This window comes from Lasioglossum baleicum, chromosome 8 (assembly GCF_051020765.1).
Source record: "Lasioglossum baleicum chromosome 8, iyLasBale1, whole genome shotgun sequence".
Classification (NCBI taxonomy): Eukaryota; Metazoa; Arthropoda; class Insecta; order Hymenoptera; family Halictidae; genus Lasioglossum; species Lasioglossum baleicum.
The window spans coordinates 17,666,181-17,693,011 of NC_134936.1; positions in this window are offsets into that span (position 1 = coordinate 17,666,181).

Here is a 26,831-nt window from a genome sequence, read left to right on the forward strand (position 1 = left end):
CATAACCCGTATCTGTTCATCTGGTACCACCGACGTAAACGATGGCAAGAGCATTTCGCGTAACCTTCCACCTCCCAACGTTTCCCTCCCCGTCGTCTTCCCACCTTGATTCCCCTCACCGCTGTCGCCCTTCTGTATCGCGTATAGTATGTCGACTCGAGTCGCTACCCTCTTCTACGCAACACGTACAATCCCGCGTACGCGTGTATAGTAACGCCTATGACCTACACAATACACTACTAGTTTGGTATCTTGCCGGTCGCGTCGCGCATCTAACCGATTCGAACTCGCCCCCTCCGTCCACCCATAAGCGCGGCTCTGTATCCTGTGCCGCGCGACAAATCCTCGCGCGGTGTTCTTGCAGACCAGCGCAGCGCCACGGCTCCAGCACATTTTCTTGAAATACGGCGTCCCTGGGAGCATAAACGCCGTTACTATTCCCACAAATTGTAACTGGTGTTAATTATTGACTCGATACGCACCCCTGTTCGTTCTTGTGTGCGTGCTCGTCTCCTCGTGGTCGGGAAGCGTAGATGGCCGCGCGTCTCCGCCAGCAAACTTCGAGCAGAACGAAAAGGGAACAAGGGAATGGACTGGCGAAGTCCATCGAATCATCGAAAAACCGGAGACTGATTCAATCGATTGATGAAGTTGATCGTCAATCGTTGATTAAAAAAAGAAATCATCGAAAAAGAAAACATAATAACACGTAAACAGAGTTTGTATTATACAATGACAACACACCTAAACTCAGTTTACATTTTCCTCAGTGTTTATATAGTTTTGATTCTGTATTTCATTTCGAAATTTCAGCACAATCATCCGATTGACCATTACAATTGAAAGGAATGTAATCGTTAATCGCAATTAACGACTAAAATAGAAATTTAACCGTCATTCCCAATTAACAATGGTATTTAATCGTTCACCGCAATTAACGACTAAACTAGAAAATTAATGGTTAATTGCGATTAACGATTCAAGTAGAAATTTATTCGTCAATCGTTGCTTAAATTTTTGCCCATCTCTGTAGTGGACTGACTTAATCAGACGGCTTGCTGCTGCATTCCGTCTCGAGAAAAATGATGCGCGAGACACGAAAGCTCGATGACGAACGGAACAGGAGGAACCGAATCGAAAGACAGTGTAAGTGGTTCCGTGGTTCCGTGGCGTGACGATGTGTGAGTCGGTATCGGTGTCGGTGTCGTTTCGATTCGTTTCATCCGAAAGGAAACTCCTAAGCAGACGGACGGCGTACATATATGGAACAGGCTCGGTTACGCGTTCTCCTCTTATCGTACGAAGCATCCGACCAAATTGAAAGTTTCGTCTGAGAGGGAAATACATTTGTAAATGAAACAGTCGCGAACGTATGGCCCGACAGCCTGCGGCTATTCAATCTAACCGGGGGTACAAAGCTAATAGAAATTCTACGTCTCTCGCATAAAGGAAACCGTGAAATAAAATCGAATGTGGATCCTCTTGCACGGATTACCCATAAGTTACACATCCGATTGCTGGACATTTACCGAACGTTGCGCAGGTATTAGTGAAATCAAGTTTCGATTCTCGACTTTACCCCGGCACGCTGCGCGCTGTGCCGCCGCCCCGCCACCGCCTCTCGTTCCGCGTTGACTGCTACCGGCGGTGTTTTATCGCATCTGGCGTTTCGCGTATCTCTCTCGTCAAAGTAATAAACCATTAACGGTAATCGGACGGTGGCCGCGAAAATCGAAAGACCGTTAAACGCTGAACGATTTCCGACGATACGCGTTACATCTTCAATGTAACAGACAACACACGATAGAATGTAATGTAATTTAACACTTAGCAGTCGAGCGTTGTTCACAATATTGCTCACATTATTAAATGTGTTGGTATGCGATCAATTACTACACACACATCTCAGTATTTTACGAAGTAAAAGAAATCATACGATAGAATGAAATTATTCCAGGTCGGGAGAAATGGTTAATTTTCAAGTTAACCCCTTGCCGTAACATTTTCTTTACAGTTACAGTGATTGAAATGTGTTCATCCCCAAAAATGTCGTAGAAGAGAATTTATTTGAATGTTTGAATATTGATTACAAATGAAACAAATTTCATTTCATTTTGCGCAAAGATCCGCAGTCTATAATTAATTAGTAGACAATTAACCTTTAGCAGTCGAGGGGTGTACCGTTCACAATATCGTTTACACGATTAAATCACGTTGATATCTAACCAATGATTATTATATCAATTTCATATCCACAAAATGATAAAAATTAACACGAACGGACTAATTCCAGGTCGGAAGAGATGTTTAATTTCCGAGATCAAACTAGAGACCGAGTGCAAAGGGGCGAACAGAATAGAATATATAGATTTGTAGCGGACAAAAGGTTTTGAGTAAAGAGATGATAATTCGATGGCGTCGAGACAGCAGTCTGCGCGAAGTAGCTGGGTCTCGGGACAATAATGCGATGCTCGCTCCCAGGATTGTGGCGTCGAATTAAGATTCCGTGGAGGAAGCACCGGAGAATCCTCGTGGTAAAGTAACATGGGCTTAAGTCCTCAAGATAATTTACCGTTCAAACGTTAACCCGAAGCCAGTTCGGTTCGCCAATCCGGAGTGTTTCTACGGGAATTCGGAGAGGATGGGTAGAGAGCGAGAGAACGGAGTTTCGGGGGTACGGAGGAATACAAAAGGAAAGAGGAGAGTATGCCATAGAGGGAGAGAGAGAAAGAGAGAGAGAGAATTGGAGCAGGCGAAAGACGACGGAGTCTAGGCTCAGGAATCGCAGGGACGAGAGAACAGAGACGAAAAGAGCGAGGAGAGAGTAACGTTTTCCTGGCCATGACACTGCGACGACGGCGGCGCTCGGTTCCCGACCTTTTTACCCTCGCTGCCGGTGACACATTTCTTGATTTTCAGAACAATGCGACCATAAAGCAACGAAGGCGTGTAAGAATGCGTGGCAAGCAAAGTATATTTACCTACCGTGTCGTAAATACCGAGAGATACGCGGAGGCTGGAGCGATCGGCTCGTTTCAAATGCTCGCCGCGTACGAACGAATTTTGGACGACACTTTAGACCAACTAGTTCGAATCGGATCACGGAATCGGATGAATACCACGCCGGAGAACCTTTCTTACATTTATTCTACCACTAGCGTAATTCCGGAGGTATGACACTAATTTCATTCTAGCGATTAATCCGGAAGGAACTCCGGGATAAAGACATATTCGTGCTCTCTTCTGTATATTCTGTATCCCGTTATGTATTCTGTATAAAACATCTTATTTTGGAAAAATCTGGACGAATAGATACATCTATTTAGTTGCCCAAAATACTCCTGTCCGTTCATCAAATACAGAAAGTTATTGGAATAATTGTATCCCAACAAAAACATCCTGTAAACAGGAGCCAAGTTCCTATGGCCGTGAAAAGTTGTGAGATCAAACAAAACACGGCCAAGTTCGTTAGCTTAGAAATACATCCTGCAATACTGAAAAAAACGTCCCTCTGATTGGTCCGTGTTTTTCGTTAATAACATCTGAACCTAAACAAAGCCGCGGATAACATTTTTGCAAAGGAAAATGTCGCTTGAAATGGTCTCAGGAACCACCCCCTTTCGGACACCCTGTATTACAGAGGACAGAGAAACTGACAATTATATACATAGTTCTAACATAATTTAACAGTATTGGTTAGGTTACTGTAAACCACGTCCAGTTCCTTAGCCGCGAGACTGAAATGCAGCATACATTATTATTACATACGTATCTCCCAAGAATAATCTCGATGCATTAAAATTCATTAAAACTCCCGACCGAAGGACCTGATGCTCCGCATATCGTTCGGAAGCGTTAACGAAACGCAATGGGAATACTGTCAGCGTCGCCGTCACCGCCTACGTGTCGCCGACGCGACGAGACGCAGAATAGAAGGGCGGAGTGTGGAAAGATTGGAAGGACGCGGAGGAAAACGAAATGGAGAAAGAGGAGAAGGAAGAAGGAGAGAGAAGAAAAGGAGCCGACAGACGTTTATCCCTGGTCAGACCGTGGACGATTCCGCCAATAAGAGGCTTCTGTTAGCGAAGGGATCAACCGCCGCGAGATGATTATTTCGTGGCTCACTGGGATTGAATTCGCGTTGAAGAGTGCTCGACGCGGTGGAGTCGGGCCAGTCTTGCGAGAAGGAAGGATCGTACGTTCCGTTTTTTTCTCGGACGCCGCCACCGTACAACAGCATTTCTCACCGAACACGTTTCTTCGTTCCAATCATCGTCGACATCGTCGTGGCAACCGTTATCGGCGTTTACGCGAATTCCTCGCCGCTGTCGTTTTCGAACAACTCGAGTGATTTTTTTCTTTATTCGTTCGAATCGTTATCCAGGCACGGATGCGGCACAGCGCGTTACGCGTGTTCGCGTTAAGCCAACCGAATGAAAAATCGTGTTTCCGATAGCCGGAACGAAGCAGCCTGTAAGATCGAGAAACACGATGCGATTCTATTTAGCGGTGCGTCGTTTGACGGGGTTTATTGGGGGTGCAACAGGTCGGGTTAGACTGGAGTGTGTTCTCTCACCACCATCATTAGTCAACGTCACCACTCGATTCTCCCTCTTTCTCACCCTCCCACTCTCTCCCCCGTTCTCCTACTCTCCCGCTCTCCCATTCTCCCACTCTGGCACATCTTGCTCGCGCGCGCTGTCTACGTATCTCTTCTTTGCGTATCCGTTCGTCTGGCTACCTGACCAACCGAATAGTAGTTTACCGTATCTATTACCAACGTTTAACGTCGAGCCCCGTGAATCGAGCAAGGGTTTATCCCTTGTTTACTTGCATACCTACACGGGATATACGTGTACTCGTATTCCACGTACACGCGCGTTACCGTCGCGTGCACGCTTGTACAATGTAAAGAGAGAGAGAGAGAGAGAGAGAGAGAGAGAGAGAGAGAGAGAGAGAGAGAGAGGGAGAGAGAGAGAGAGAGGGAGAGAGAGAGAGCAAATGAAGTCGATCCAGAACGAAGCGAACCAGGTAAAAGGTAAAAGGAAAAGCGAAAAAGTCGCGACGAAGGACCGCGAACGATACACAGGGGTCCGTGCGCGTGCCTCGAGAGGAGATTTCGTGGTTCGTGGAAACCGGAAGCCGGTGGACGAGAGCCGGTCTCTCGCGGTGCTCGGATTGTTAAAGTGTACAGTGAATATATGTGCAGTTAGACTCGAATACCGGTAACAAAACGGAGCCGTCGGACTCTTCTTCGTGTCGGATCGCGTAATCCCTGCAGGATCATCCCATTGTTGTTAGCCCGCGTGTGGATAGGAGCTTTGTAGTTTCACGAGCAGAAGCCACGTTGCTGCATCTTTTCCCTACCTTCTATTCCCTGTTCCTACGGTTCCAGCGAAGGGGCATTCTCTCTGCCTCGGTATGTATAAGCTCTTTCCAACAAATCCACCACCTCGTTTAGACCCGTACCGTGGATTAGCGGGAAAGCCTTCTTCTTGCGTCGCGTAACGCGCCTGACCGCGTTCACGGTGCATGGTGCGCACACTACACGATACGTCTCCGTTTCCTTTTCGTAGCTGTCGTTTACAGTTTGCAAACTTCTCGTCCTCGTGACACGACGGAAAAAAAAGGAATTCTTCGAATTACGACGCTATCGAGAAAATTTCCATTGGCACGCGAGGAACACCGGTACGGTGTCGCGGCGCGTTCCGGATATATCTAGTAATCGTAACGTGTTTCAACTATCCGTGGATTGAGCCAGCTTCGGCACGGGAAGGTTGAAAGCCGCTGTCAACGTCTCTCAGTGGGCAGCGCTGTCTAGTCTGTTAACCTCGTTATCAACCACCGGCCATTAGGGGTCCAAGGCGACAAAATGCCGAGTAAAGTGCCATCTTTCTCAAACAATTACGGTCCACGTTGTCGATGCTCCACCGCACGTACGCCTTCCTTACACGCTTGCTCGAATTACCGACGCATAGAAATTAACGACTTAAATCGCGCGCGTCAGAGTAACGTTTTCTCCGGGGGCAAATAACATTTCGTTTAAAAGAACGCGTCGTTAAAAGCACGAGCGGACAGCGTACCGCATAATAATTTAATGTTTTGGAAACCGTCGCGCGATAAAGAGCAGGAACAGCTGACGGAGAAACGGGGAGGAGCGGTCGGAGAATGTACACGATCGCGATCCCGGCACATCGATCGAGAGCACGCGGGGCGTCTCCTACGTGTTCCCGCGAGATCGAATGTATATATTTATCCTGTATTTTTAGTTAGGTCGATTAATCGAATACATCGCGCGCAACGTTTCGCGCTCGTGTCGTTTCGCCGACGAGTCGAAAGACTCGTCGGGCTCGATCGTTGTTTTCGCATTAAAAAATTGGTAAAGTGGAAGTACAAATCATCGAGCGACTACCGGTTATTTGGAAACGTAGCACCGACCAAAACTGGTGAGAATCGACGAGCTGGCGGGAGAGAGGGTGGTTGCAGAGAAATTGGAGGTTGGGGGAACAGCATTTGCAGTAACAAAATGCGAAGCGCTGCACGCGTTAATTCCCGTCCATAAAAGCCATCGACAAATCAAACCTACGACATGATTCACTGCCGACATAAATACAACTAGATCAGCGTGTGTACGAGAAACGTGGTATGAGCGATGGGTCGACAGCCGTTTACCCCTGCCGCCCCTCTTCCGCCACCTCCTCTCATCCCTTCTCTGTCTCTCTGGCCCCCCCCCGCCCCTCTCTCTCAGTATGTATGCGTGTCCTGTTCCTCGTATTCCTTCATTGGCACAGCCACCGCTACCATCAACGCCACCGCCACCGTACTGCTACTGCTACGGTACCGTTACCGCCACCAACACCGCCAACACCGCCTACGCTCTTCCGCCTCTTGCTGTTTCCTCTCCCGGTTGTCCCTCGCTTCGTTTACCTTTTCATTGATCCGATTCATTCTCGATCATTTCAGTATCGAGGGACTGTGAGACAGACGTTCCTCTTTTCCTGAAACTTCCGGCTAAGATCTCTGATCAGAGCTGAAGAAATCGATCCAATGCTGGAAACGAGACTACCCCTTGACACCGTTCCCGTCGAATCCGGCGACGTCCTGTCGTTTAAGGCTCGCGTCGAGCGTGGAGCGTCGAGTTCGGTTCGCGTAGTCGGTAGCCAATAGCTAGCTATTGGCTCGGAGTGGTCGACGGGTCACCACTCCTACCCCTCTCGAATAGTTCGGAGGTATAATATGCGGTGTTCACGGTGATTTATGGGCGCGTGATATTTCGATACAATGGCAGTCGCGGCGGAGGCAGTGGCGTCTGCACGGAAAAGGTAGACGCGCAAAGGGTACGGACAGCAGAGGGTACGGTTGCGGGTACGGGACAGGGGGTGCGGGGAGGTAGGAGCGTGAACAGAGAGACCGCGATACACACCGGAAACGGAAAAATGATGGGAGGAGAAGAGCAAGAGAAAGGATGGTTTCGGGCTGAGAAGTTAGCAGTGTGCGTCGAGCCTGTGAAACGAATGTCCGCGTTTCTTGCGGCACAAACTCTATCACGGTGCTCCATACCCATACACAACGCGGCTCGACTGCTTCGAACTCGAGTGCGAGTGCTGCGAGTACGAGAGCATGAGCATGAGCACGAGCGGGTGAGGGAATGGTCGACGTGGAACCGGAGCGGGACGAGGGGGGATCGGAGGGGCGAGCGGAACGGTAAAAGAGGGTGCCTGTTCACTTATCTCGCAGCCCGTAAATAATAAAAATATAGACATTACGCGACCGTATATCAAGCGAGCGTGTTTGGTTCGTTTTACGTTTAAGATAAATTCAGCCACCGCGACGTCGGCGTCGTTCTCCCGACGTTTGCCCGGAGGAACGAATTAGAAGAAAAAACCGATGGAAAAACCGGCCGGACGTATTCTTTCCACGAAATACCTTCGAACCCAGCCTCGCCGCGACAAGACCCGCAACGCAACCAGGATTTTCGAGACTCCAATCCTTCGGACCTTTCGTACCGGTTTAACGGGGTCGCGACTCGTTTCCACGATCGCAAGGGTGCGGGATGCGACTTCTCATTTGTCGATGATGCTTGCGATGACGTTTTTCAGTAGTCAAAAGATAAAGAGATAAAAGGTAAAACTTAGAAAACTGTTACGTTCACGAGGCGTAATTTGCATTATTCGGAGACATACCTATGTATGTATATGCTCATGTAGCTTACGTTTGACATGATATTACGACTACGAGCCTGACTCGCAATGTTTATGTTTGGCTCGAAATTCTCGTCAGACACGTCGAAGTACGGTAAGGGGTTAACGAATTGCGGAAACGAAATTTCGTCGAATTTCAAGTGCGACGATGATCGATACGATGAAAGAGACCACGGTTCTTTGATTGGTGAGCCTCGGTTGGCCTATAGCGGTTGGCCGTTCGACGTTCACCCTGGCCGCGTTTGCCTCCTCTCGGAGCGGAGGCTGTGTGTGTTCGCGCACCGTTAAAAGACAAGATCGTCGGGACGTACGCGAGGCAAAGGCATCGGCACTCCACGGCCGCTTTATAAACTATTCCTGTTGTCTCCTTGGGTATTATTCCGGGTGCTGATTTATAGATGCCATTAATTAACGGCCGCGCCTTTATTCGGACGAAAGGGATGGACCTATTGCTCACTGGTTAGACGCCAATTCAGTGCCATTGTTCTTGCGTCGTTTGCACACGTACGTAAGCACGCACACGAATGCAATCTCGGAAGCAAAGCGTGCGAATACGACGATAATTTTTCGCCGGTGAAATAAAGTCAGGAAAAGCGCGAGTACGGAGAGAAAGCCGTTTGAAGAGGGCAAGGCAGGAAGAAGGGGAAAGAATAGGGGAAGTTCGAAGTGGGCGGGCTCGCGAACACCGTCAGAAATATTTTTCCACTCGCGAAACAGCTTTTTCTATCTCTCCTTGCCCTTTTTCATTCGCACGGCCGCCGGTCGCGTCGGCTCGCCCGATTACGATTTCACCCCCCTTCACCGGAGCGTCTTTGTCACGTCTTTGCCACGTATACGACAATGTGCTCTTGGATAAAGAAGTTCATCGAACCAGTTTCCATGTAAGCAACCTGATAATTTCAATAATTGTAAAATAAGGAGTATGTAGAGGTGAGAATTGCAGTGCACGAAAGAAAAAGTTGTGTGCTGTTTAAGGAGAAGATTCTTTTCGTCTTTTTCAATATTTTTTATGCGGTGCAAATCTCATTTCGAATACAGTCGTGAAAAGTCGTATACATGTTAGCGTCAACGTGTTTTAAGCAAAGTCAAGGGCTGATGTCGAGGCGACCCTTGAGATTGGAAGGATTTATGGTAGGACCTGGGCGTACGTGATGCCCTGAATAGAGACGGATGAGAATAAACAGAACCGTCCTCGGACGATGGCGGGTGGGCACTTTGGGCCATCCAGCTATCGTTCGGGAAGGTCATGTTTATGAGGATGTGACGAGTGAAACTTGCCGAGGGTATATGCAACCCAAGGCCACGCTGCCCTAAAGAATTGGGACTTTGTTCCAAGAGGATCTGGCCACGGAGTGGGGAAGGCAAGGGTGCCTTTTGGTGAGAGGACTGTGTTAGACCCCACGGCACTTACCCCAGAACCTTCGAAGCGAACGAGTCCTTTTCAATTGTGTGGCCTCTGGAACCTTATCAAGTTTGGAGATTCACTTCACACGATTTTTATTCGCGTAAATCAAATCCCAACAAAAACATCCTGTAAACAGGAGCCAAGTTCCTATGGCCGTGAAAAGTTGTGAGATCAAACAAAATACGGTCAAGTTCGTTAGCTTAGAAATATCTCTTGCAATACTGAAAAAAGCGTTTGTAAAAATTAGTTTAAAAGAACGCTATTTAATTTTTAAAGAGTTACATGGAGGGCTAAAACATTCAAACTCGGCCGCTACCTAACACCTTTTATGGCTATTGGTTTAATATTGGACGATTAATGTTTCGTCAATATTGAAACATGACAGCATTTAAGAAGTGTACGAAATTACATCTCTCCATCTACCTCCAGTGCCGAGTTATAAGCCTCTAAAAAACGGCTAAGTTGTTTCGTGTAAAAGGAGATAGTGCGAGAACTTGGCTGGTGCACTTCCGTGCGCCTAGATCCACGTGGAACGGCTATTCGCATAAATTGAGGGCCGGGTGTAACTCAACTTGTTGCTAATAAAAACATAAATTCTACGAGGAATCTTAAAATTGCCCGAAAAATCGCAACAGATCATAGAACACAATGTCATCAAACTTCCTCTAAATGGTAAAAATTTGGCTTTCGTGTTCCCTTGGGGAAAACGAAACGACTTACCGAACCGTTTAGCGTTGAGCCAGCGCCTGGCGTTGAGTCATTCCGCGACCGCGTATTTTTCTTTCTTCGTTTCCGGTAATTCCTTGGACGTCTGGCGAATAAGATCGAAGGTAAAACTGCGAGCGTAGTGGCTGTCGGCGATATCGCTCGATGTCTCGCAACTCGTCGATCATTTTTCTGTCAACGAAACACGATGCCGCCCATCCGGCGATATAATGATAGCTCTCTGAAATTTTCCACGCGCATTATTCGAGACGTAACACGTGTTCGTTGTAGCGCGTAATTCGTCCGGATCGGTGGTTGACAGGTGACAGGGCTGACGCGGGTCAGCACGTGACATCTGTCAACTGTGAATGTTTCGAGCGGTGACGGCCGCCGTGCAGTGAACGCAGGCTGACGTTGTTATCGAGTCGACACTGCTCGACGACCTAATGAGCTTGGCGGAGAGAGACGACGAAACACGCCGACACGCGCTAGCACACGCGAACGAGAGGCGAGGTGGGGTTGGGCTCAGGTGAGGAACTGGCTGGTGGACGATCGGATCGGAAGAAAGAAGAACGGATAAGAAGAGTAGGAGGAGGAGGAGGAAGTGAGGGATGGGCGGCCGGAGAAAAGGGTCAAAACAAAGAAACCTTACGGGTGTCCAAGTGTAGTGTCCGAGGAAATATCGATGCGATGAGTAGGTACGTTTACGAGGATCGAAAAGCGTGGATGGTCAGTGAAAAAATTGACCGCGTGTTCTACGCGACTAGGAACGTGTACAGTGCAGGGCATGGGACGCGGGACGTTGTTGACGGTACGGAGTGCCAACCCGTGAATAGAGAAAGGGGGAAGGAGAGCTCGAGAAGAGAGGAAAGTGGCGGGAAAGGGAAGGAAACGAGAGACTCGTTATTTGTCACGGTAAGCGGCCTTTCTCGCAGTATTATTTCCCGCAAAGTGTTATTAACTGCTCTCATATTTCGCCCCTTTCCACCGCTCGCTTGTTTTTCTTTTTTCCCTTTCGTTCTGTCGCTGCTCCCTTTTTGTTTTTAATCGTTAATAGTGCCCGTTCGTTTCGGCGCTTAATCGTTGCCGGGCGTTAAACGTTAGGCTTCAGACGTTTCGCTGTTAGATCGAACCGGCAGAACTGAGAGCAGAGAAGAGCGGGTAGTTCGATAAGGCTGTAAAGCGGGAAGACGAGCAGTTTCCTTCCGGCTAGGGTCGGTCGCAAATCACCGTTGTTGCTCGCGGAATAGTTTCAAGAGCGTCGCGGCTTCGACTTCGGTCGGCGCAACGATTCGTCCTGAAGAATGTCCACTTCCCGGAGTCGACAAAAACCGCGCGTATCGCTTCCGTTTCGACGTTGTGTTCGATTCTGGACACGTCGGGCGAACGGTGAGTAGCCGTTTAGTTTGCGGGAGGTTGTCCGGCCCAACGTCATTCCCATCAATGAAAAAATGACACCGATAAAAAATGCTTCATGACCGTTATGCGCCGGTGTAGGTGGATAAGGGGTGGTCAACGTAGCGAGCTGAAATCGACATGACCGTTCGGCACAAAATTTATTTATTATTTTTGTCGTGCGATTTTGTATCGTGCCCAACTGCGGTGAAATTAAATTATTATTTTGCTGGTATAAATCATCGGCCCGTGGAGCGGGAGGGGTAAAAGCGAGGGAAGTGACGCAGAGGCAGAGACGACTGAGAGAGAGCGAGCGAGAGAGGAATCGGTTGAAACGGTTGTGCGGGGGAACGGCGAGGCAGCGGTGCCACTGGGAAAGAACGGGAACGAAGCACGAGCGAGCGAGAAGGAGAGAAAGTCATGCCGGCGAGCGCGGGAGAGAAAACGAGAGAGGGAACGAGAGGGACGGACGGATAAACGGATAGACGGAGAGAGACGGAAAGAGACCGCGAGAGAGAGAACATCCGTTCGCTTTAAATCCCCGCAAATGAATATTTATATTTTCCATTGAATTACTCTTTCGGGGCGGCATAATACGCGTGAAATTGAAATATATTCGATAAATTATTTTATCGAGTAGCGGCACGACTAATCGGTGCTATATTCCACGGAAAATCCCCGATGCTGCTGGCAGAGTGAAATTTTACAAAGACTCGGCCGCGGTTTAATTCTGGTAGACTGGACAAGGATGGCGGTGTCGGGTCGGGTCGGGTCGAGGCGGGTCGGTCGACTGCTCGAACGTGCGCGATCTCCGCAATCGTTCGTTTCGATCGTTTCTCATCGAAATCCGTAGGAACGACCGCGGGACGCGCGGTATCAACGATGACGGCTAGATTCGAGCGATCGTCCAGTCGGAAGTTTGAACGATCAGCATAATCGCGGCATCGATCGAGTGGCTGTATGCCGACGTGGCGTGGCGTAGCGCGGTGTGGCTCGATGTGACGCGACAAGGTAGAGAGACAAGGAGAGAGATAGATAGAGAGAGAGAGAGAAACGCGACGCTGCGCGGCGTGGCGAAAACTTGTCCGAGTCCTCCCGCTTGCATAAATCGGCGAAACGATCTTGTTTTTCCGCTCGCGGTCACCGGCGATGAATCGAACGCTCGGGAACGCGGGGAACAATCGCAATGCCGTTCGATCGACGTTTATACGCGTAAGAATGATTGCAATTCGTAACTCCGTGTAAAAGCCCATTTCGCGATTTCGTAATTCGAAATAATTATTGGTGCGCATTGCGACGGCCATTATCGCGGACAAACAGTTTTATATCGTAAACAGACGCCATTAACAAAGAAGAATTGTTCGGTGGTTTCGATGTGCTCAGCAACAAAAGCACGGTCAGATTACACGTACCGCCGATGTAACTGTCGTAATAACGAACTGCGTGGATTAATTTCGCAACAAGCACTGCGGTTCGCAAAATCCACAGTTTAATCTGTAGTCACAGTTGCCGCGGTGAGACAATCGCGCGCAACCCCGATTCGCTCGGTGCCGTCCCATCTTTACCCCCTCGTCGTTATCAGTTTCTCTAGTATTTTTCGCGTCACGTATATGCACGTCGCTCCCCCTTCTAACGCGTCCCTCCTTTATCCGTACAACATGGACACGTCGACGTCGACGTTGACGTACCTACCTTTTGATATCGTGTCGATCCCGGAACTAGGAGGTCGCATCATTGGCTGGATTAACGGCGAATGAGAACTCCAACTCCGGAGAACACGTTTCCTTATCGTACAGGATGTTTCAAGATTATACCGCACCCACGCAAGACAAGTGACACAACTCAAAAATGCAGTATTGAAATAGTTTAAGCTTCTTTTAAATTTCAAATGAGTATGATAAATTGCGAGATAGAGGTGTGACGGTTTTCGTGCACATGTTGGGGCACTTCATACATATCTTTCAATGACGTCACCTCAAAATTGCCATTTTTTGACTTGTGTCACTTTTCTTGCGGACATGCGACATGTCGTGTCCTCCATAATGTGACTCTGCACAGAGGTATTCTGGATCGGGAAGAGCTCCGTTACAAAATTAACCTTAACATTGAATCCTTAATATAGAAAACAATAAATCTTGATACGTTACCGGTGAAGACAGTTCAGCACGTGTTCGTCAGCTGCGTGTCCTAGAGATTGTCGAATATTCTAAATATGGTGGATTAGCTATTTTTCGTCCGTGCCATTCTTCCTTTATGGCGTTGCCGGTCGTTCTGCCGCGAGTAGGGAGTCTAGCTGACCTTCACGGTCGCTTCTCCCTTCGCAGAGGGTTTTACGACGCACCTACTCGTACCAGTATAGATAAACGAACGGTCAAATATAGGTATAAACGACGAGCCCATGGAATTTACGCGAAAGCTATCGGTGCTCCGTAATTAGAGTACATTCGAGCGTAGCCGCGCGAGAAACTCGGTGAACGAGAGAGAAGAAAGGGCTAATGAAAAGGCGGGGGGGAACGATAGGGGTGGAGCGCGGAGTAAGGTGAGTTAAGCGTTTAATAAGCTTAATCACGCGACAGATCCGTGAGATACAACTTGCTTCGCCTCGGTAGCTAGGTGGTAGGTAGCGAGGTGGTAGCGAAGTGGTAGCGAAGTGGTAGCGAGGTGGCAGCGGCAACGACAACCCTTCCTCCGCCTGTCCCCCCTCTCCCTGTTCCCGATGTTTCTCTTGTACGCGTTCCACCCTCGCCACCACTCACCTCCTCTCTGCTGTACCATCTGCTGTTACTATTTTACCGGCGCGGCGGTTCTACCAATGTACGAGTCTCGCAGCACCCGCCAGCCGTTTCACCGCACGATCCTCCCGATTTAGCCAACCCTCCGCTAGAACCACCAAGACCACCCGGTCCACCCGTTCGAACGTTCTATTAACGGAAAACTGTTTATTATGGGCCATAGGCGAATAACTGATCAGCACCTGCCCGGCCCGAGAGAGCGCTCGGCTGTCTCTGTCGGCGATCACGGAGGGAAAAGTTTATCGAAATCGTATTTGTGGAGATTTTTGAGAAATCGTAGAAAACGAAAGTTTTCCATGTATCCTTCACGAGCCAGACAGTTCGCCTCCTCCTCGGCAAATCTTCCCCATTTAGCGAACTCTCTCCGCTAGAACCAGCAAGACGTTCAGAAAAGAGGGAAACTGTTTGTTATAGACCATAGGCGATCACGAGGCGCGGGGAAAAGTGTATCGAAATCGTATTGCTCGAGGTTTTTGATGGAAAACGAAGTGAACGGAGGAATCGGCACGAAGAGGCGGTATGCCGAGTCTCCTTCGCGAACCACGCACTTCAGCTCCGAAACTGGAGATTCGACATCAGTATTCGGCGATTCCTCGACTCACGGACTCGCGGGCACCGGCCGAATAGTTTGGCAACATTGATCATTCGACGATAACGTAACCGGTTCGCTGTAACGACGTTACGTCGAACATAGAATAGAATTGTGCCGGAATTCCGATCGAAATTGTCCGCGAAAGCGACACAGCTTCCTTGAATCGAATAGGCGCGGATCGATTCGTTTCGCGGACTGAAAACGGAGGATAATTCGAAGAACGCCGAGTCGACGTAACAAATGGCTGTTTAAAGAGAATGTCGTCGACGTTTGCCGGTGGGGGTGGGGGGGATGTGGAGGCGGTGGCGAGCCAGTGTTTGACGCGTCCGAGGCGAACGCGTCGTCTCGTTTCTTATTCTCGGAGTCTGTGTTGCGAACGGGATGAAACGCGGCCCGGAGAACGGCATTAAGGGAAATGTGGATGCTTCAAAGGTTTTCCAAAGCTTTCGTTTGGTCGCCGTGCTGCCGGTGGTGCCGTACGCGCGATTAGACCGTCAACCGTCGGATAATTAAGGAAGACGGTCCGACGAAAATCCCCTGCTCACGGTTTTCCCTCGGTCTTGCAGCCTCGTCTAGCTCTCTTCTCGGAATATGCATATTTAACGAGTTACAAACGCCGTGAGCGCGCGCGGCTACGGCCACGGGAACGGGTGTACGGGCGCGAAAGCGCGGCCGAGGGTGCGAAAGACGTCCTTCTTCCCTCCACGGGTCTCCCGAGAGACGCTCCGCTTAACCGGAAATTACCCAAGTTTCTCACCGGCTACCGGTATGCGGAGCTCACCGGAAAGCGAGTCAATCTTTCGCTCGACCTCTCTCGGGCGATGCCGCGTGTTTCTCGAGACGCGTACGATTGAAATCGACCTGTCCGGATCGGTGACATAATCTGGCGATCTTAGGAGGGGGTAGCGGTAAAAGCAACTTGCGATTTGGAGAAGCGGAATCCAACCAGAAGCTGCAGCAGTAGCAGCAACAGGAAGAACAACAACCGCAACAACAGTAGCAGAAGCGGAACGGGATCGATGGTGTATTGTGGCTTGGATCGCATCGGATCGGATCGGATCGGATCGACTACCTCGCGGAGAATCCACGAGCGCCGCGTAACCGTGCATCGGCATGGCCTCGTGGAAGGTGGAAGGTGGAAGGCGGCGAGGGTGGCGAGGGTGGCGGACCGCGCTCGCACCGGCCGAGCAACATTGATACGGCCGGATCACAGCTACCGGACCAATGTATTTTACTGCCCCGAGGCTTAGCGCTATCGAAGCACGCAGTCACCCGCCATCACTCCGTGCACGGGTATGTAGTGACGGTAATAGTCACTATATCATTGGCTCTTGGTAATACCCTGGCTGCTGGCGGTGCTGCTGATGCTTCCCTTCGCTCTCCCTTCCCTCCCTGTTCCCTCTCCCACCATGCCTTGCCGCCGCGCGTCCCTTCCCACCTAGTTACCCTTCGATCGCCACACACGGCTCACGGCTCATGGCTCACGGTTCACGGCTCACGGCTCACGGCTCACCCTTCACCCTTCTCCTCCGCTGCCGCGTAATGTTCGAAATGAAAACGAATGTATTTCGGATAGCGGTAAATACCGAAGCCGATTCGGTTGCATCGCGCTTAGCGACCCTCGCTCGCCTTTGCCCGACTTCTCTTTGTACTCGATCGCACCGCGCCGCATCGCGCAAAACCGCGCGAGCATTCGATTCTTCGTTACTTTGTATAACGCGATCCTGCCAGAATCAATGGATTGTCGCCGGTGTAGACGCACAGCTCGACGTTGATCTCCCGGTTGGTCCGGATCTCGATCTTTTCCTCGGCTTCGGCTTTGGCGGCTACGGCTTTGGATTCTGGACCGAGGAGATTGATCCGAGGTAGCATTACTTTTGGTTAGCCTCCGAGCGACGCGCTGTTAGTCTTCATTCCCCCGCGCCTCTCTCGTAAGTAGCCGCAAACTCCGGCACCTCGCTTGATTGCGTCTAGTTAGAGCCACGCCAGACTCATCGGTTCCCTGCCTCGCGTCCTCCACTACGATTATTTGTCTTCCCGTTTTAAGAGGCTGAAAAGGAACGCGACCGACCGAACAAGAGATTACTCTGCTTTCGGTGATCGAGGTGATTCGGTGATCCTGGAAGGATAGCGTTCACGCAAGGGAAAGATTTCGGTGAGACTGGTCGAAAGAAACGAAACGCAGTGGAAGGACAGGAGCCTCGATCGCGATGCAACGGAGAGTTTTTCTTGACGGCAGGTTACGCGGGGGTTGCACGGTGTGCAGGGTGTGCGGAGCGCGCAGAAGGTGCAAGGGGTACAGGAGGCGTGCAGGGTGTACGGTGAATGCTGCGAAACGCACATCGGAACGTGCATGCATACGTACACGTCTGGTCTGGGTGTACGGCACGTGAAATCCGATCGTAATTTTAGCCGCACCGCGCCTGCCGTACCTGCTAATCCATTCATACGCTCCCGAGTCCTCTTCTCTCTTTTGCTCTTCCATTCTCATTCTCATTCTCGCATTCGCTATCTAACTCTCCTGCCTCTACTCTTTCCCTCGCCATTGGTGCGGCGATGTACACACCAGGTCGGATATATCGGCCGGTATTTCAGCCGCCATGCGGAGGTAATGGATTCAGAAACGCGGCGGACACCGCGCGCCCCGTGTTAATAACAATCCATACTTATTGCCCGCATATTTTACCGATCCCCCGCGCCCTGCCGCTTGCTACCGACTATATTACAACATATGGAGAGCATAAACTTTTATGGCTACCCTTCTACCGTCGCCCTTCCTCCTCCACAGCCGCCACCTCCACCATCGCCGCTCCGCCACCACCACCACCGCCACCGCCAACCTCCTCCTCCTCCACCTCCTCCGACTGAAACTCCTTCTCCTCCTCCATCGACCACCTTTCGCGTAACCCATCTAACGACCGGCTGCCTGTTTCTATCCTTCCCGTCCTCCCCCAAACCGCTGTCCCTTGTCCACTCTGGTGCTTCCGCCATTTTTTGCCATCATTCCCCCTGGCACCCCCAGACCCATTCGACCCTACTTTTTCCATTTCCCATTTCCCATTTCCCGATTCGTGTCTACTTTTACTAATTACGAAACCAAGGAGTGGACACGCCGCGATCGTCCGATCCAGTTCTGCGCGTTCCGATTCTCGACGCGTGACGACAACCGCGATATCTACGCGTCGATCCGCGAGAGCGAATATTTTTCGGCAAAAAATGTGAAATCTCGGCGACGATCCATCCCGACGCGACGGGGGTCGATTCGTCGAACGATGTCGACGCGAGCATCTTGCTCGCATATTATAATTTACATTCGCGGCTCGGAGCAAGGACAATTTCGATGCGGACAATCGGCGTGCCGACAATACGAAACGTTAAATCATAATTTGGTTAATGCGGAATGTAATGTCGATGTTGGCGGAAGCGTCTCTAGATCCGTGTGCAGGGGCGGACAATGAGCGAGCGAGAACAAGAGGACAATATCTTGTTCCCTCGTTCGCTCGTTTGCTCGTTCCCAGCTAACAACCCATGCGTATTCGGTTTAGTTGGCTAACTGGCACGTTCGCGCGCGCTCAGCGGCCACGTGCGCGTCTGTAGCCTATGCGAGGGATTATAAATCGCGGGCCAATGAGTGGCTTCCATTTGTTATCGCGGTGGCTGCCAGGAGTTTCGCGCCGAGGCGCCAAGGGTCGCTTTTAGGGTATGATGCGTGGAAACGAGATCTATTCGGTCTCGCGGTTCGTCGAAAAATTTAAGTGGCTCGCGACGACGCTGCGATGCACGATGCATTGGGTGCTCGTTCACTCTCGAGTGATAGGAGTCCACGCATCGTCGGCCCGAGCGAAACGAGCGGACCGATCTTTTTCTGACCATCAAATCACGATTTTAGATTACGTTCCTCGGGCAGGAACCTTTGATGTCGGTCGTTTGATTGTCTAATCTAATCATCTATCAGGTGATAGCATAAGTTCGTGTCTGATTTTCTAATTGTAGGAAAGAATGATTATATAATTGATCAATGATGCTGTATTCTTTAAAATTTATCCATTGAATTTTATTTTCAAATCGGACACGAACTTATGCAATCTTCTAATATTTTAATTTAGAATGTAACATTTGTTATCATTGATTCTCGAAGTAGTTATGTTGATTTGACAAGATTGGAAAGTTCAAAAAGAGGAAATATAATAAAATGATAGCTGAAGAACATATATTTGAAGGATATCCATTACGGAGATATTACAAGAATGATCATATTATATACGCTGAGAACATATTACTTACAAAAAATATGAATATATGAAAATATGAATGGCACAAAAAGAATATTTATGACATAATTTAAATGTCATCCGGTTATTTTTTCATAGTATTTTCAAGGTCATCGTTATTTTTATCGGCAAAACTAATTTTCTTTTATTCCATCTTGTTAATGACTTAAGCATATTCAAATGTACTTTTTCAGCCGTTACAAGATGGAATAAAAGAAAATAAGTTTTCTCGATGAAAAAATAACGATGACCTTGAAAAAACTACGAAAAAATAATCGGACAAAAAAATTGTTCTTTTACAATATTCCTCCTTCGATACCATTTAAATTATGTCATAAATATTCTTCTTGTGCCATTAAAAATAAAGGAGATATTCAGGTGGCCTCCTTCAGCTGAGATACCCTGTACTATGAAATATGTGCGAGCATTCAACAAGCACTGCCGAAGTTCACCGATCCCTACCGAATGGACCTTCAGATTGCGTCTCCGGTTCGTCTCTCTCAAAAAAGTCGTTTTTCTTCTAACTGTCGCCTCTTGTATCCCTACTCTTTGACTACGACTTTGAGCTTGTTGTCGGTTGGCTATTGTCCATAGCCCGTTGCAGGTTAGGAAACGGAACGATACGGAACGGAAGGTAACGCACGGTCGCCGGTCGCCGGTCGCCGGTCGTATCGTTGTTCCCCTTTAACGTTAGATGTTGTCTCGGACGAGCTCGAGCGTATAGCCAGCTAATAATTATAAGTTAGAAACTTGCGAGGGTCGGCGTTTCGTGGGTTAGGAAAGGGGTGGTCGGGTCGGCTATGATAGCACAGGTTGCGAAGCGAGTGTTGGTCGCGGCACGGCGAGCGGACGCTATCGTGTTACGACGTTGTATTAATCTCCGTGCAGCTAGTATCGGCAGACACCGGTCCTCCAGTGGGTTACACCGCTGTTTCGCTTTCCGGTAGCGGAAGGAAATTCGTGCTGCGACTGCTTTTAGGGCGTTCGATGTCAGGAGACACTGCGGAACGTGGCCCGACACGTATCGCGCACGTATTAGTGCCGTGTACGTACGTTGCTGGCGTATCGGTGACAACGAATGCTCGCGTATGTCGCGCGTACGTCGGAGAACATGAAATCGCGTGCCACGGCCAGGATTCGTCTCGGTTGTTGGACGACGATGGAAAAACATCGGATATCAAAAGACATACCCTTGATTAGGTACGGCGATTTTCGGCGAAAAGGACGCGGAGCAACGATGTACGACGTTGTTACCGTATCGTTGGCAACGAATGCTCGTGTATGATTGGTAGGATTCGTCTCGGAGGGAAACGTGTAAACGTACGCGAAAGCCAAAAGTCGACTCGTGGTTCCGGTCGTTGGACCAGGGAAGGGACGACGATGTAAAAACACACATCGAAGGATACACCCTCGATTAGGTACACACCGATTTTCGGCGAAAAGGATTCGACGCAACGATGCCGCGTAAAGTATCGACTCGCACGATAGCCGCGCTCGTACAGAGCTTTGAAATCGCGAAACGGTCGAGCCGCCTCGCATAGAGTTTCATCTTGGGAGATTACCCGAATCGTGATCAAAGCGAAACGACGAAGAAACGAAGCTTGCTAACGACGCGACGCGTCGACCGGGGGATTGGGAAAGGGGAGCGAAACTGGGAAACGCGGGAAAACAAGAGAAACGAGAGGGAAACAGAGAGGTGGGGAAACGGAACGGTAGAGAGAAACACAGGGAAAGAGGCAACGGAACGCTTCGCGAGAGAGTCTCAGTTGCAGCGGGCGGTTATTCCGGTTTTTTGATATCGGCCGGTTTTCGCGGCGGTAGCAGTATCGAGCTAACAATTAATTATTGGCGGCGCTTCAGAGGGCTGCCGGCTGCCGTAGTTAAACATTACGCGTTCCATATCTTACTGTGCTATCTAATCCCCACAGGGACTCGAGCGCTACTGCAGTAATCTCGTTTAATTGCTGGCTGTAGACGCGAGAGTCCCGTTCAATTAGTTTTTCAAATAAACATTAGTTTCCTTAACACGCGGTGCCATAACGTGGCGGAGGATGAGAGAAGGAGGAGTAGGAGGAGGAGGAGGAGGAGGAGGAGGAGAACGGGAACGAGAGCGGGTATGGGAACGGGAGCGGGAACGGAAACGGGAATGAGGATGAAGGGAAAGGGGGGGGGAAGTAGAAACAGCCGATAGCGGAAAGAAGATGGAAGCGCCGAAATCGACGGAGAACGACAGAGCGTCGGCGAAAGGGACAGAGATGTGGGAGAAGGACTGGCGAAGGGGGTTGGCAGGCGACAGAGCGAGAAAGTTAGAGGGTGGTGTAGAAGGTGGAGAAGAAGAGGAGACTAGTTGGTGCAGTCGGAACGCGGGTCGGTGGTAGAGGTGATGGGTCTGCGGAGCAGCAGGCTGACGATGGAGGATGCGCGGGGGCGTTGGTGCTGGAGTTGGCGGAGGTGGCGGAGGTTGGTGGAGATGGTTAGAGGGTGGAGAAACACTGGTGGAAGAGGAGTGCGCGGTGTCGTGGCCGCGGGGTAAGTAATTAACGACACATTTATACGATATCGCCCACGGGTGCGGCGGGATGGGGTGCGGTGCGGAGCGCTGCGGCGCGCTCGGCTCTCGGCTCTCGGCGCTGCATGGCGTGGTGCGACGGAGAAGGCGAGGCGAGGCGAGGCGAGCCGAGGCGCTAGGCATGGTGCGGCGCGGCGGCGAGTCGAAGCGCCCAGCACCGCGAAACGGTAAAGAGACACGAAACCGCCTGGCCGGTTTGCCGCGGAGTGTCGAGGCACGACGCGAAACTAAGCGAACTGGGATCTCGTTCGTAGGAAATGCTTCGCTAATAGGAAGCTATGCGTTCGACGATAAATACGTAACGTAGCTGGCTCGGTCGATCGGTGGCCAATTCGAACTCGCAAGCTCTCTCACCGAACGTTCAAGATCGCCGGCGAATCGAGCAACGAAACTACGATTTTCGTATAGAGACATGCTCCTTCGATCGACGAGCGACGTTCGACGATGGATCGGTGGCTGGCGTTGAATCCGGGGATCGCGGAAAAGGTAAAGGGGGTTCGATGCGACCTTTGCCTTTCGACGAATCGGAACGCGTTCGTTGCTCGCGCGGTTGGTTATGGTGATGCGGATTATTCACTAATATGATTTACGACGTATTACCCCGTCGTGCTAGCGCGCGCGACTCACAATGCGCACATAATGTGAGGCATAATTTATTAATTTTACTAATGGCTCCTGCCCATTATTATTGATTTCGGGCCGCGCCTCGTTCGGACGGGCGCTGATTTATCCCGGTCGTTATCGGCCCCATGTTAAATCGTCCGCGAACCAGGAGCCGCGAGAATACAATTCGACGATTCGTGTCCTTTTCCTTTTCCATTGGCCGTTATTCGAACGCTATAGTCGTTCGTGCTGGCGGATATCGATGGAACAGGCAGCAGGGGATATCCCTTCGTTCGTTTGCAGTCTCGCGCGTCATTGAAAAGCTGTTGTTTCGTTGCGCGGAAAGTAGAGCCCGTTCCACTTTATCCGCCGCGCCGTTGCCGCCGCCCTTCACGCCCTTCGTGCCCTCCCCCGATTCCTCGAGTCTCGGTTCGGTGTTCTTTCCTACGCGCCGCAACACCACCTCCCCCCCACCACCCTGTTCCATCCCGTCTCGTCCCTTTTTCCAACGAGCACGAGTGACCGGAAAATTCAAAGGAAAAAAGGAGCAGCGGAACATCGCGTCGAGTGCATCGATAACGATCTAGACACCACGTTGCTCGAATGGCCGCGCCGACACGATATTAAAACATTAAAGTAATATACGACCTAGCGCAAGAACGAGAGGCCACGGTTGACGCGATCCTCTGTTCGCGTAATATCTCGTCCCCTTCTTTCTAATACCCTATTCACCGGATCCGAGTTTCACCGCTCGTTTTCCCGAGCGGTTCCGCGACGCTCGGGTTTCTCCGTGACTCGGTTCGGAACGAAATTTCGCGCCGTTCGAAATTCGATTTTCGATTCGGTGAACAAATAACGCGGTTGACGAGACGAGACGAGACGAGACGGAACGGGACGGGACTGGACGGGACGGAACGGGACGGACGGTAGAGTACCGCACGGTGCGGTACGGTACGAAACGGAACGGGTATACGACAAAGGAGGCATTATATTACTCCTGGCCGATAAACCTTTGATGATTCCGTTTGAAGTTGGTCTCGAGGAAACGACGGCAGAGGTGGATGCAGGAATACAAGGTCTGGTGCACGGTGTTAGGAGTACTGTCACCCTCGACTTGGCCGGCAGAGAGAAGGGTGAGCTCTCACAGAGAGATTACACGAACCTCTCGAGTACCGAGCTCCAGCTACGTTAACCGCAAGCCGGACAGCCATTATTAGCAGGTACCTTGTGCGCGAACCTCCGGTAAGCCGTGCATCGTTGAATAATTAGAATGGTGCACGACTACTGCCAACCGCCGCGTCTAAACACCCACGAAACGCGCGCTACCGTTCTGCTACCAGAGGCTCTCTCTTCGCCAATGCTAGATACTCCCGATATCACAAAGGCTCTATACTCTATTCTCTATACTAGACCTGACGCGCGGCGTGCCGATTTACCTTCCTCTGCTCCGCGGTTCCTCTTCCCTGCGAGAACGCTTTCTTCTTTTCCGAACGGAAGCTGGATTAGGCCGTTGACGGAACGCCATTACGGTTTGTTGCTCGTCTTCCTTTCCGTAGCCGGACACGCGGCCGTTGGACGTACCCGGTGCCGGTCGGTGCGTCACGAACGGATGTAACGATCGTTTGAAATGTTCTCTTTGATCGTACGTCGGCAAAGAGACAAAAAAATTACTTTCTTCTGTCAGACGTTTGCTCGTTTCTCTCGATGACCGGGGCTCCCTCTCCCCGGCGGTGGAAAAAAATTCCATTAGAGTGCCAATAACCACCGAGTGCCGAGAGAGAGAGAGAGTACGAGGCGCGCCAAGTTTGACGATTAATTATCGTCGTGCGACGCGTGTTTGATGTCGAAGGAAACGTTAACGTGGCCCGATTGATCGGTTAATTTAAAGGGACGGTAAGACGATAGGAACGGGAGGGCAGACGGCGGACGGCAGACGACAGACGGTGGACAGCAGGGGTGGACAAAGCTGGACAGAGTTGGACAGAGGGTAGAGTCGTAGGAAGGAGTGCGAGCACGGCGATCGAGGGGTTGTTCGGTCGGTGCAGGAGGCACGCGGGGGAGAAACAGCGATGGAACGGGTAGCTGGGAACGGGGAACGGGGGACAGGAGAGGACGGGGAAACGACAGCCCGCGGGGTTCTTCGTTCGAAGGTAAAACGCGAGCGGGTGGCGTCGAGAGGAACAAGGATCGAGCAGAGAGGAAGAGAGCACGCGACTCGAGCCAAAGCAAAGACCGAGTCTGTTTCGCACAGTTCCCTTCTGCTCCCTTTCCCTTCTGTTCGCCTCGACGAGCTACGACAGCTCTTTCATCCGCGGATGATTACCCACTGCTGTTCGTTGCTCTAAACAGACTCATCCTCCTTCCCTTTTTCGATTCCGCTTCGAGACTACTTACACGAATGAACCACAATTTGTCGTTGCTTACCGATTGAATCGATGCGATACGCGTCGCGGCGCGTTTGAACGCGCTCCGGCCCGCACTCGGACTCGCGTCCGCGGTCACGAAGAAACGGCGACGTCGCGTCGGTCTAATTGCCGAAGAGAGCTTTGCTGCCGTCGTAGATTTCCTTCCAGTCGTTCTCAGCGTTTACGTCACCGCGTTTCGCTACCTAGTCACAATTATACGCCGCGCCGGTGGGAATAACATTTACTCGGCAGAGTCGCGCACGAGTATCGTGGACTTGACACATATCACTTGGTCGCGTGACTTGCCTGGTTCTTGGTTGCATCGTCTCGCGACGGCAGCTTAAACTTGTTTCAAACTTTGCGTCGCGTCGCGTTTCGTCTCGGTCTGTCCCTTCTCGTCTCGTCTCGTCTCGTCTCGTCTCGTCTCGTCTCGGCTTGTCCCGTTTAGTCTAAGTCTAGCTCGGTCTAGTCTTATTCTTTGGTTTGAAAGGTGCGTCGGTTGGTGTGGAAACGAGCACGACAAAGGACGAGAGAAGTCGATAAGACGCCGGTGCGAAGCGACAAAGAAAAGGGGGACGCAAAATTCGCGCGTTTCGCGGACGACAAAAGTTTCCTTCCTCGAATTAACCGGCGAGACTGCAGGCGCACTGTAAACCGAGATTATTATAATCTCTCCGAGGCTCGACCGCGCGGTAACATTAAACGAAAACACGCGTCCTTTGTTTCGCGCTTCGTGTTTCGCGTTCCGTAGGTTACTTCGTAGGTACGAGAAGAAGAAGTTGAAAGAGTGCGAGAAAAGAGCTGCCACCCGGGAGAGGAGAGTTTGCTGGCGACTTTCCGATGCGGTTCCTCGTTGCGGAATCTGGACACGGATTAAGTCGAAAGTTTGCGATGATAGCGCAGCGAAAGAACAACCATAATCAACAGTTTGGGCTGCCACTTTGGTTACGAGTCATATCTGTAGGCTGCTGGTCGTCGATTCCGAAATTGTATCTAATTGGAAGTGTTGAAATAGAACAGTTCTGGAAAAAATCAAGACCCAAGAATTGTTGCGGTGTCGTTTCTGCTGTTGTAATGAAATTTATGCGTCATGTGCGAGTGGATAGGACGTGCGTTGCACGTCGCCCCGTAGTTCAGTTCGACGTAAGCGTCGGTTTACATAGGACATTTCATTCGCCGTTTTCATTGACAATAAAGTTTAATTGGACCCTTATGTAGCCAACCAAAGCGTATAGATTGTTTAAAACCTTTTGTGTTCAACGCACAAGTTCTCATTTTGAGACATTCTCACTTTTCAGAGAAATTTTGTATGTAATATGTTTAGAGGAACATTACCAAGTTGTTCAAAGAAATGCAGTACGTAAATATGTATGTACCCGGTTGGCTACACAAGGATTTTCAATTAGAAAAGAAAACTGCACTGCGATCATAGCCTTCAACAGGAAGATCGAACGAAGATCGGAGAATTAGAAATGGACCGCTGCTTGCTTGTGTGCATATCCGTGGGACGTCCTAGCCGTGTGGCGCGGAGCACTGGTTGGGGCTAGAGCCGCGAGCACCTCCGCGCTCATCGTCGTCTCGCTTAATCCTGGGCTATTTATTCGCATAATAATAATAGTAACGCCGTTGGAACGTTTTCAAGAATTATTGCTGTCCTTGCCGCCCACGATAAATGAGTCCGGAGGATTAGCTAAACAGTGGCTCAAAAATGTTATTATATAGCTGCATGAATATTCATCGAGCCGCGAGTCGCGAGTCCGCGAGCGCGTTGCCGAGTTGCTTTTAAAACGTTTCACCTCTGGCTCCTCTTTTATTCCGCGTTGCGAGGCTGCGGTTCGATGCCGCCGCCGAATACATACATCGCGTCCCTTCTTTTCCCTCTCGAACGGGTCA